This window comes from Malaya genurostris, chromosome 2, assembly GCF_030247185.1.
Source record: "Malaya genurostris strain Urasoe2022 chromosome 2, Malgen_1.1, whole genome shotgun sequence".
NCBI classification, from domain to species: Eukaryota; Metazoa; Arthropoda; class Insecta; order Diptera; family Culicidae; genus Malaya; species Malaya genurostris.
The window spans coordinates 54,963,171-54,976,576 of NC_080571.1; the positions used below are offsets into that span (position 1 = coordinate 54,963,171).

The 13,406-nt window shown below is 39.5% G+C and overlaps 1 protein-coding gene across 2 annotated transcripts in view; it reads right to left on the reverse strand.

Annotated features, from left to right (window-relative positions):
* The window catches only part of LOC131433157 (protein tramtrack, beta isoform), a 53,722-nt gene extending 43,616 nt beyond the window's left edge, over nucleotides 1–10,106 (reverse strand). For both annotated transcript variants that reach the window (XM_058600002.1, XM_058599999.1), the window contains exon 1: nucleotides 9,145–10,106. The gene's annotated coding sequence lies outside the window, so the exon portion shown is untranslated. The remainder of the gene's footprint in view (nucleotides 1–9,144) is intronic.
* Between the last annotated feature and the right edge of the window lie 3,300 nt (nucleotides 10,107–13,406).

Consider the following 13,406-nt stretch of genomic DNA (forward strand, 5'->3'; position numbering starts at 1 on the left):
GAGCCAACTGTGATCGACCAACCCGATGGCGCTGACCAAAGGATTATCGATCGATTATCGGGTTGGCACATGGATTTAATTAATTTTGGTGTCGCTCTTCCCAAGCGGGGGAAGGTGAAATGTGTTGTTGATTTCAATTAGCACATGTACGAATAGGGTTATGGGAGCCACGTTTCCAAGAACCGAGAAACTATTTATTCCTTAGGTTAATGCTGCTAGTCCATGTATGTATGTCGAGTCCGTGTCTTGCAAGGAATGGATTTGCGTCATATCTTTCCGATGAGCTGTTGAAATTTGACAATTCGTCATCCTATTTACTTACGATAGAGCAGGAAGTATTGTTACTATCTTCAGCAGAAAAAAAGGTAGGCCATGAAATTGCTCTGAAAGTTAGACGTGTATTAAGCCCATGCGTAAAAATTATTCTTCATGTTTCTAAGAGTCAATCAATTTTCGCATACATAAGAGGAGCTACTCCTGTAAACGAAGTTTTTCGTTCTTTCATTTCGAGTGTTAATCAAACAAAAAATTATGGGTTGCCTAATCTTAAAATTTCTATGTAGTTATTATCCTTCATTAAAGACAGCTAGAAGTAAATTTTATGTAAAAATGTCGTGCTGTTCCTGAGATATGGTTGCTGAAAATGGGACATGATATTTTCGCCGAACAATTCAGGAATTGATTCCGGAACAAACAATGTTACGCTGAAGTCTTTTTGTTATGCTTTGAAAATTCGCATAAAAACAATGAATTGATATGAGCTTAGCGAAGTACTCAAAAAAGTAACAAAAAACGATTGAGCAACAGATTAAGAATTACCGTATCTAATTAGCAACAAATTATCCGCCGGGATACGATTTGTTTTCCAGGTGATTTAGGAGGTGTGCTTTGTTGAATTCATCTGAGCTTAGCAAAGTATCCAACAAATTTGTAACAAGTTATCAACTGAGTTTCAATTTGTTTCCCAGCTTATATATGAAGGGTGCTTCATATATAAGCTGAATATATGGGTTTCAATTTGTTCTCAAGCTTATATATAAAGGGTGCTTCGCTAACTTCGTATGAACTTAGCGAAGCACTTGGAAAAAAATGAGCAACAAATTGAAAATTACCGCAACTAATTAGAAACAAATTATCCCTGGGTTTCGATTTGTTTTTAAACTTATTCAGTTGAGTGCTTCGTTAACTTCGAATGAACTCAACGAAGTACTCAAAAGAAGTACTAAAAAATCCGCAACAAATTCGAAATTACCGTAACTAATTGGCAGCAAATTATTTACCTATTCGCGTTAATTGTTATTGAGAAAGTGGTGAAAAGGTACAGGATGTTGATGGCAACCCTGAACGTGGGAGAATAAGTACGATATCCAGAACTCAAGACAAGGTGATAGGGAAGATGTTTACCAATAACTCTAATCTGCGCCAAAAAACCATTCTACTAGTTCGAAACTTTTGTTTGGTGCAACACAACTGAAAAAAAACCGTTTGAGAATGGTGGAATAGCATTGAAGTAAATTTAAGTCCTGGGTTCGGTTGAAGCGTCTCTGGTTGGGAAACGGTACCAACCCCGCTAAACATCCGGAAAAAGTGAATGTTTGATGATACTTCAGGGAAGTTGAGCAGTTGGAAGCCTTTCTCGCAGCATTCGAAAATGCTCAAAAATTATAAACGAAGTCTCATGAAGTCTGACAAGAAGTTGAATAACAACAACTGGGAAAAGTAAATGTTTGATGGTACTTTAGGGCAGCTTGGAGCCTTTCTCGCAGAATGTGTATGCTGCGAAAATGCTCAAAACTTACAAAGTTTTGAAGGAGAGAAATTACATGATGATTTTAGACCAGCTCTCAACGCAACGCTATCGCAATTATGTGGGCCATCATGAAAGGCAGATATTTGTAGGAAAACCTGTTCGCAATTCGAAGCAACAAAGTTGTTATGTTTGGTTTTTAACAGTGGCGTCTTGTTCTCATGTGCACCTCGTGCACTGCACAGCCGGTTGAATTGAAGGAATGAACTGCGTCCCCAACCCCATCCAAATTCAATTATTTTTTTTTGAAATCTTCATTTATTCTATGAAAGCAGGTTGGATCGCGTCGAAATTGCGTTTATTAACACGCATCTCACATACATCAGACATAAAATTTCAAGTATCTGTCTCTTCCGTGCACATGAGTTACTGCACAGATTCGAGAAGAGAAAGAATTACTCAGCTCAGCACTGAGGTGTTTTTGTTAAATAACAAATCCCATCCGAAAGTATATTGTTAGCTCATTGTATTGAAAAACACAAGCGAATCTCCATTCCTCGATCTTTAGTTTTCAGCAGTGCACAACTAGGCAATTTTGTCACGAGACGCCACTGGTTTTTAGGTAATATCATTGCAACGCAAATAAAAAATGAATACTTAAACCTAATTAAATAGTGTAATTTTACAACTTGGATGTTGTTGACATAAATGATAAATAAATAAGGGTGTTTTATGATTACTGGAGAAGGTAAGCAGATTGAGTTTTTGTCTTTTTTTTTATCAAATCGTTTATTTAGGCGCGGTATTAACCGCCCGGTATGCAGTTTTTTGCTTGCAAAGTGAAATTAAATCAGAAAGCATTACTGCATTTCTGCGAAATGTTCGGTGAGCATTTTGACTTCCTACGTATCACGAAAGAAACAAAACAAAAAAGGCACCGATAGACTCGATTGATTCAACAGCCTTCGTCATAGCGTATAGAACAGTCACATACGCGATCCTAGTGATGCTTATTGTGGAAACTCAGTTATGACCATTTCGCAACATAAATTGCTCATTTGAGTTACAAACTAGTTACGCCGTAATAAAATTTGCTGCTGGGAAAGGCATCCGGTTCGTAATACCGTCAGTGCTCAGTCTGAATTACCTATGCAATTCACCTGACAATCGTAATAACCTCAGGTGTACCACAAGTAACTCACCTAGGACCTTAATTCGTCTTTAAACTTTAAAGGCAAATGAAGTCATAGAATCAGGCCGAAATGACAGAAAACAGAGATTAAAACGAGAGCACAAAACCAATGTCCAAGTGGACGGTTTCAGAGGAAATTTGCAATCTTAGGAAAGCTGTCATTGTAGCAAAACTAAGAAACAGTTGTCTTTGCTGTCGTTTGGGGGAAATAAAAGTAATGTCAGTTCATTTAGTTCTTTTACTGAATAAAATTATGTTTTTTTTCACGAAGATTTATCTAACGAAGAAACTAGATTTACGTCTTTCAACTACGGCTAAAGATTCTAGGTAGAATCTTAAGGTTTGAATGGTTTGGGTTAATATCACGTTAAACAAGCCGTAGAGGGTAATATTTATATCCTGTATTTTTGAAACTGAGTTGACGAATAGTTTGCGGTAAACAATGTTTAAACTCGAAACAGAATCCTAAAGACTATCCCAGAAAGTATGTACGCAACCAAAAACCGCTGCCATTTCGCAATGGCTCAGAATCTGTCAATTTTTATGGCTGCGTCCTGTTGTTTACACTCTTCTCTAACCACTTGTGCAGTTGTTTATTCGTTTTTATGAGTGGACTTTCAGCAGAACAACGTCGAAAAATTGTGTACAAATGGCGCACAGAACGCGGACTGTCACTGAGAAAGATAGCAAAAATGGAAGGAGTAAGTGAAAAAACCGTGCGAAATGCAATCAGGAAGTTCGGACCTTTGAGGATAAACCGAAAACGGGTCGAAAAAGAGGTCCTGCTAACCGTCAGTTGGATAAACGTATACCGATAGCGTTCGAGCAAAAGAAGGAGGTTTCAGTTCGGGATGTGGCCAAAACAGTGGGCACTTCGAAGTCAAATGTTCTTCGTGCTAAAGAACGTTAGAATCTTCGAACCTATAAGAAGCAGAAACAACCAAAACGTAATCCGAAACAAGAAGCATCGATCAGGCCGAGGGTTCGAAAGCTGTACAATACGATTCTTGCTGGAAATTTGAACTGCATAATCATGGACGACGAAACCTACGTGAAACTCGATTACAAATCTTTGCCGGGACCACAATATTATACTGTGCGAGAAGGGCAAGTGTTAAACCAGTCCGAGACATCGATTGAAGTCGAAAAATTTGGTAAGAAAGCTATGGTCTGGCAAGCAATTTATAGCTGCGGTAAGATTTCGAAACCCTTCATCACCACTGCTTCAATGAACAGCGAAATATACATCAAGGAATGTTTACAAAAATGACTCCTACCCATGATTCGAAGCCACAAGGATCCTGGCCAGATCTTGCTTCTTGCCACTACTCGAAATCAACGGTAGAATGGTATACTACCAAAAATGTCACTTTCGTCGACTTCGACCAATTGAGAAATTTTGGGCATTAACGAAGGCACATATTAGGAAACATGTCTCGGCAGCCGAAACCATTCAACAGTTCGAAAAAGATTGGAAAAAAGTGTCAAAACTTGTCGTTAAGAAGTCTGTACGGAATTTAATGAGGAGCGTTCGCAAGAAAGTGTGCCAGCTAATCTACAATGGCTAAGTAGCAAATGTTGAGAATAATATTCTGTTGTTGTAGTCTAATATTATCGGTATATCGAATAGAATTTGAATATCTCTAACACTTGTGAATTATTTACAGCGAAATCAAAGTGCGTCCATACTTTCTGGGATAGTCTTTAGATGGCCATACGTACAGTTTGGGGGCGGATTTGATGATTAGGTGTAGGAAGAGGTTGTTTGAGGTCGTTTCCGAAATTTTAGATGACGATTTCCGGTTAATCGCAAGTGTTCGTGAATCGTTTCAATTCTTGATCGTAAGCCTCAATTCTTGATAACAAGTATTTTATTATATTGGTGATATTGGTATTATTTCATTTTTTTTCTAATTCTGAGAAGTTACTTTTCCTGGTGTTAGAAACGCTATGCAAGTATCTTGTTTTGCCTTTTTAGCTTCAGAGAACTCTTTGTCCTGTTCACAAGGCAAAGCCTTGTAGTAGAATTTGACATTCTGTTTCAACAGACTTCGCAGCCAATTTAGATTGTACAGAACCATTGTATGGCTGGTGATACGATTCTACGGACACTACTTGTCCTTGTCCTGTTCACAACAAGGTACAAATCTCCGATAAACGCGGAAAATATGAGAAAGGCTTCGTTATTATATAAAAAAATCCGTAGACGTAAGAAAGTTTAAAAAAGTAATTGAAGACTAACTGTTGTGACGAACAATAAAACAGTGCGTTGCCACACATTCAAAACGAGTAACTGATGCAGTATTAAGTAAAATTCTCATTTATCATGAGCTCAAATTACTAGGTGTTTTTTTTTTTGGATATCTAGCGAAGAAAATCGAAATGCCACAGTTGATTTTGAAAATTTTACACTCGTTCAACAGCTACTATAATTTGAAATGGTTCACGACGGGCATTTCCGTTTCCGAAGACATAATTATACAGGGCGTTACCAAATTTCAAATAACGTAAACTGTTATTGACGAACCAATTACGTAAAAATACCATCTTAATCCACCTAGTGGTGTGATAATGCGTGATAAAGATTCTATCCTCGGTCATTTGTATTGGGAGTTTATCGAATAACCTAACAGTGGCATTCAAATAAGTCTAAGTTTTTCAAAATCGATTCTTTCATCTCCGAAACATGTTGGTGCATCAAAAAATGCTGGGAATTGTCGGTTACCTCACATATAAGATTATATCTCTCTCGAACCGGAGATGTGCACCAAAACCGTTTCAAATTTGATCAACATTGTTAGAACAAGAGCGTTCATCTCGAAGCTTTGAACTATCAGTCCAAAAAATTGTACTTGATTGTACATGTCCAGCTCAGTACTACATGGAATGAGAAGCCTAACAAAGAAAAAGTCGATTTATCGTGAAAACTGTTTTATTCTTCAGTATAGTAACTCTATCTAGAGCGATACACTTGACCCATCGATTCTCGAACATTTTGATGCCGTTTAAAAAAAAAGATTTGTCAAGGACAAAATAAGCTTCCGTTTCAGCAATGGCCTCAGCATTCGACGAAAATTTCTTTCCCTGAAGAAAACTTTTCAGATTTGGAAATAGTAATTAGTCGCTGGGGGCCAGGTCTGGAGAATACGGGGGATGGTCGACCAATTAGTACCGCAAATCATTCGATTTTATCGTTGCTTCTATGCGTCTTTTTCCATAGCTTGATGAAAACTAGATCTCGTCTGACACGATCAGTTGCTATTCAAACACTAGTGGATAGATTGTCATGAAATGTGGTATTGGGCCATCTAGAGGCTTGTTCTCAACAAACATATACACGGTTCGAAACTATTCCCATCTTTTCTGTGAGAAGCTCAATTCCGATACAGAACTTTGCAAATATTGTACAAGTGCGGTGCACTATCACTCGCTTATCTGTTTTCAATCCGTTTTTCGTTGGGCATAGAAATCAAGTTTTGTAAGATTCGTACTTTTAAATCACGGCCGTGCACGGGTATCCAACTGAATTCCCTAATCAATATCCGCCGAAACTCAAACTTCAACAGTGACATCTGAGAAGCTAACGGTAGCAACAAGTGCCAAGTGATTAACATCTCTCTCTCTCTCTCTCTCTCTCTCTCTTACCCATAATCAACCGATTATGGCGGCTCGCTATACCCAGATCTCGGAGGGGCCCCAATAAACGCAGATTTCTCCCAGCCGAACAAAACTCGCCTCATTAGCCCCGATACCATAAATCAAAATTAGAACACTGTTCACCGGTTGATGCTGGTTGGTCCCCGAAAAACGAGGACAATCGGCGTTAGGCCAGACCAGCGACTAGATTCGGTGTAACCCGTGGGGCTACAGTGGATCTCCACGGAGAGGCAACTCCGAAAACAACAGCTAAAAACTGCCATTGCTCAATCAACCGTTCACACAGACCGCCGCGGCGCTGGTCCACCCAATAAAACGGCTTCAACTTACTTCGTCAATTATACAGTTAGATTAATTTGATTTTCCACTTTCAATCTGCTGTTATTATTGCGCTCGGTTGCTTCATGCTCGAGTCGCGGGTTTGTCAGTGTACTCGAAAATTACAAAACTTTGTTTTTATTTCGTTTTAAACGACTCCATTTCCCACTCCTCCCTGTCCCCGTCCCACGGCTCGACGTTCCGCGGTTCACCGGATATTCCTGAAAAGTCGCATCCGATAATGATATCCATTAGACTTGTTTCGTTCACAGACACATCAATCGACAGGGGCGGACTAAGCAACTGTGACGAAATCAGTGAAGCAGAAAATAGATACTGTGGCAGAAACGGCACACACAGAAGAAAAAGGAGTACGAGATAGAAGGAAAAAACACTACGACCGATGGAGGTCAATCACCGCTCAGGCTAAGCTAGGCTAGCTCTCAAGCAAGTTGGCCACAACCTTTTTCGAGAAGCCTGCTGCTGCTGTTGTTATTATTATTTGTTGCTGCTGCTGCTGGCTGGTTGGCTGGCTGGCTAGCTTGGGTCTGGCCTAGGCCAGGAGGAGAAACTAGACGTGGTTTGGCCCCTTGGCTGGCTGGTGGTTGGTTAGCTCTCTACTAGCGCAACCGGCAACGTTTCTTGGCTTTCTTGGTTTGTGGCCTTTTTCCAGCTTCCGCACAGGCCGACCAACCCAGGTCTGGCACCACAAGCGCAAAAGGAGCCATAAAAAAGGAAAACACGGACAAAAAGGAAAAGGAAAATGATGTACCATGGGTTGCTGCCACGGAGTGAAACGGCGACAGGCAGGTAGACTGAAGAAGAAACGATAAAGCATGCAATTTTCTAGTTTTTTTTTCTGCTGCTTCCTCTGCCTGGTCTTCCTCTTTCCTGTCTTCTCGTCCACCCATCGGATTTTCCTAGCTTTGCCGCAATAGGCCGAGCTGGTGTGGTTCGTGCGAGAGATTGTGTGAGTGGAATTGTGTGAATACATTTTCTCCAACCAATGCGGTTTTCGAGTCATTAAACTTTGGGATTGGGATTTGAGCTGATTTGATACCGATAATAAACGATTCCGATCAGCTGACGAGGAACCCCGGGGGATAGGCGTCTAGAAAATTTGCTGTCAAATTTTGATCTGAGACTTCGTTTTTCCTTAGTCAGAAGATCACTACCAAACTATTGCCTTTCTTTAAAAATAATCATACTGTGCATAGCGGAAATAAATTTTCCAATTCAAATAAAACAATTGGGATAAAGATTGTTTGCATTAAATCATCTTCTGATGATGAATTTCATATTGAACTTTTTGAAAAAATTCTAGTAATAATCCGTACACTAAAGAAGACTATAGAGGTTGTTCGAATTGGAATGAACTCTAATAAGAATCGTTCATAAAGTAACTTAACTTTACGGAAAAGAATTTAATTTTCCATTTTTCGTAGGTATGGATCAAAATAAATTCTAAAATGACTCCAATTAATTTTCAAAGTAATTCACAAAATCACTTTGCATAGCACAATTGTTAGCTGTGCGGATTTGGGAACAGAATCCAGGCAGGCTGCGTAAAAGCCATAAACTCAACCATCACGTACCCGCCTTCTTTGTTATTTCGTTTATATTTTTCGTGGAAATGTTGAACATAAGTAAAACAAACAAACTCACTGCTAAAAACTTCGTACCAAACTAGATTTTTTTTCCACTTCCTGGACCGCAAATATTTTCCAACTTTGTAATGCACTGATGGTGATTTAGTTTTATGTATAAAAAATTGTATGTAAAAAAAGATGGTTTTTAAGCCCCATAAGTTCATTTCAATCGACTAGCTAATCTATACCGGATAATGCTTTCCCCGTAGTGCTGAACCAACTTTCATTATTGAATAATTTTACTTTGAAACGCTAAAACAGCATTTACGGAAGTGAAGATGATTTACCTCGCCTAATTTAAAATCAATTGTTTTACCCGTTTTCACTGAGCTGGAATCAAGTTTTAAACAAGCATTACGTTGCACAGTTGTTTGTATTATTTTCGGTTAAGTTGCGGACTTGTGAAAAAAACTAAAAATTTTACATAGTGAATTACTGAGAAAAATCATATCGGTCATAATTAAGAAATTGATCCGCCTACTACACTCTAATTTCAGAACTAGACAAACCTACAGTGTTCAACCCCACAATTAAAATGAATTCTCTAGAAAACAAAAAATCGCTGCTGGTGTGCCACGTACCTATTTTACATGTTTCTCCTTTCCGGGCAGCCAAGCTTCAAATTCAAATTCGCGTACAAACAAGTAGGTTTCCTCCTCCTGGCCGAGAGGGTTTTGCTGGCAATTTTTCTTCGCCGCCGACGCCACCGCCACGGATCGGTTGTTCTTGTCGGCCGGCTCCGGGAGTTTCCTTTTCCTGCTCCGTTGCACCAACGCACGTACCGCGAATGATGACCGCGACTCTAGGCGGGTTCGCCCGACTACTTTGATTTGTTCGGGTTTTTTTTGCAGCGCGCAGCAACGACCAGCCCGACTGCTATTCGCCTCTCTCGCTCACAGGGTACGGCTACAACGCCCCGACTGCTGTGCTGAGTGTGTAAATTCCTTCGCAACTTCCTTGCACTGCGATAAAAACATTTTTTTGCACTCCTTGGGTGAATTTGATTTAATTTTGCACTTATTTCTTTGCTTGTTGTGGAAGCTTACACTGTGCGTTTCATTTATGTTGCTAAAAATAAACAGGAATTTGCCAGCAAGCTAGAGATCACGGTTTCCGGTTTACCCACTTGCACAACTTCCTTTTCCTCAGAAGTTTCCACACTGTAATTATTTTTGTACAATTTTAAAGCCACGCTTTGTTACTACTATTTTTTTTCGCTCGGTCAGCACACTCAACTAAGGCCCTTAATCCTTTTCAATCCACATCACATCCAAGCCAACAAAAAAATCAACTTTTCTTCTCTCCAAAAAAAAACACTTTCATGTACTCTAGCAGAAGAAAGCCGACAGAAAATAAATCACTAGTTTTGCAACAACAGATCCTTTCAAGCACCAATTGACTGTATCATCATTACCTACACTGGCGGTGCCACAAATGATAACTGTTTGAAGTGCACAGTAAATGCAGAAGGTCCTGCGCGCAACAGCCGAAAGGAGAAAAACGTTCTTACTGAAACCGCGGCACATATCCAACTAAAAGCATTTTAAATATAACTTTTTGACTTCCACGCCACACTAAGCTGACTGCACCAACACAACAGCATATTCCGAATCACACTCGCTGTGCTGTTCGTTTCTGTTCTCTCTTTTCAGCACACGACTAGAGCTCTGATGCCCGATAATGTCCGTGCATCGAGCCGAGCTTAACCAGCCATCGGCCAGGAGTACGCAAAGGTTCACTGCGCACGACAGAAAGAGAGACTCAACATAGCCGAGCGTTCGTTCGTAGGCGATCGTGTCGTCGTGAGAATTCCTTTTTCCTTCGTGTGATCAATCAATGCCTTAGTAGATGATGCGGGAAAAAGATGGCGAGAAAGCGAAGGCTGAAAATCTGTCGCCAGAGCAGGAAGCAACATCGAAACATTCATCCTAGTGAGCGACCGTTCCATTCTTGAATCACTCATTCAACGTTACAACGTACGAACAGTTACTTTACGACACGGGTGAATGTGTTGGTGTTTGGCCAAAAGGAATTGTAGGATTCCTTTTGTGCAATTATATATGACGAATGAACCCAGATCCGTATCGTGGCAAGAGCGCACAAGCAAAGCACTTTATTTCATTCACCACAGTATGTACACACTGTGTAGCGATAGGAAGGAATCGACGCATGCATATGTATGGATAAGAAAAGTCAGCAATGAGAGAATAGCTCATTCCGACAAAGCCATTTATTGGTGGAGTCATCACTGAAATGTAAATAGTGTTGGATAGTGGGATAAAACTGTAGAAAATTAATATCTAACGAACTTAAAATCACGATTTTTTAGCTGTTTTAATTTTGTTTGATTTCAAATTTCGACTTTAATCAATTAGAACACAATTGTTATTGTCAAATTTTAATAACATAGGCTATAGGTGTCCCCATTCGGGAGCAGGTCATTTCGCCGAAAGTAGTTTCACCGAAAAGCCATTTCGCCGAAAGGGTCATTTTTTAGGGTCAAAAATATGTTTTTGCTTTTATATCTCCGCATGTGGCGCAGTCACATAACCGAAGCCAAACCGCCGAGGCGACGCCAGCTGAGTTGGCCGCCGACCCGCCGTCGGAAGCGGCGGCCTCATGCATACAAACCTCTAACCGCCTCATTTGCCCGGTGTACTCAAAGCTGGGTTTCTTTGCTTCAGTTAGGTCCGAACGAGCGGTAGTGAGGTCGGATAGCATACGAACAAAACGATGTGGCGAAGCCGCATTAGATATTTTTCGATCTGCACTCAGTTATAGGAAAATTCCGCAAACAATTGCCTGATAGCTAAACTAATAAAGTCAACAAGTTATTTTGGGAATTTCGTTCTGAGGATCATGAATAAACCTACAAAAATTATTCAAGTCTCTGGATCATATCAGAAGTACGATTGTAGGTCAAAAAAACGGGAGTAAACATAATCATTTTTTATTTGTCTTTTTTTATCAATTCCAATTACGATATTAGGACTAATGACGAATTCGGCAAAATTACCCTTTCGGCGAAATGGATTTCGGCGAAATGACCCTCTCGGCGAAATGGCTTTCGGCGAAATGACCCTGATCCTCCCCATTCATCTCAGTTCCAGTAGTCATCTCATATAATAAAACCATTAGTTAGTATGAGATCTGTTGTCCCTGTTTGATAGATTGACTTTCAAAGTAAAATGAAATTAGTTGCATTCGCAACTATAAGCATAACAGCAGTATTGTACATTTTTCGAACTATTTATCTACGGTATTGCTTCTTAGAGCCGAAGCCAATATATCATATTCGATTTTATCACAATTCGGTGATTGAAGGCCGACATCGAAATTTATAACTTTTCTTGAGAACATGAATAATTTTCAAGCAATATTTTAAAGGCTTTATAAAGGTTATCACTACACGGCCGTTTTTGAAATAACACATCAGATTAGTTGCGATATGATGATACGTTTCATTGTTATGATTCTCATTCTCATATAGAAAGATTGACAATGCAATGCAATTGGCTTGTTAAGTGTCATATACCATTCGACTCAGTTCGATGAGCTGAGCAGTATCTGTGAGTGGTTTTCTCGGAGATGGTTGAATGGGTTTTGACAAACTTAAGTTCAAATGAAATCACTCACTTTCCTCGGCGATTGTTTGACCAATTTTGACAAACTTAAGTTCGAATAAATAAATGGTCTGAATTCCTGAATTTCATCCGAAATCGACTTCTGAGTCAGGAATAATTTAGTAAAGTGCGTTAAAAATATAATACCGTCACCTAAGGTGGCGAAACAAAATACGTAAAAAATATCCTTAACTGTCCTCAAAGCTCAATCGGTAGTCATTATCAGTAAACTTCCAAACGAATCAATTGCGGCTATTCTGGTTCCCGGTTTTTTGACTAATTACGCCAGATGATAGTCATATACTCAAAAATGGATCTCCCTTACTTTTCTCAGAGATGGCTGAACCGACGACACGACCAGACACTCAGAAGAAAAATCGGAATGAAAAGTGTTCGTGAGCGATTTACCAGCAGTTACCATAAATATAGCGACCCCTTGAAAATGACAAAAACTAACTATTCGAGCAACACTGTTTAGGTTGCTATGAACTAGTTACCATGGAGCACCAGAATAAATAAACAAACAGTTTGAAATAGTTATGGAATAATTCCACATTTCATTATTAAAAATTTTTACAAAAAATTGCTGATGACGTGTCTGGATCGATAGCTTCCGTTCGAAAAGTTGTTTCTACACTAGAACGAGCAACGACACAGATTCGCGACGTCGTTTGACAAAAATTTGATAAAGCAATCAAAAGATAATTTGACATCGGTAGAACGATTCTTCAAAATTTTTCCTTTACTTGGAATGCACGATCAGGGAACACATCTGGTGGTGGATCGGTTGATAAACTGAATGCGAAAGACGTTGATGCCCTCATTGGTGGAATAACAATCTGGTTACCGGATACATAGATCTAGCCCAATCGGCACTTGAACAGGCACGTTCAAAATTTTTGACAACCTTAAACAATGCTGATATGTCCACCAAGTTTATAGAAACACTGTGGTCGCCTGGAGCGAGTTATCAAAAAGTCTACATTCAATCGGCTTGGTGGACTAGTTTTAAACCAGGAAGCTCGAGCAAAACTTTAAACGAGGCATGTAATTCTGGGAACGTTATGAAAGTGATAAATGCTTAGTTAGATGAATATATTCCCTCTGAAGATAAAACACGAGTAGTTTTTTATTGCCTTAAACAACCGAAATCAAATTTTTGGTAGTGAATAATTTGCGTTGCCGGTACGGTACGAATTACATATCCGTTATGAGACAAG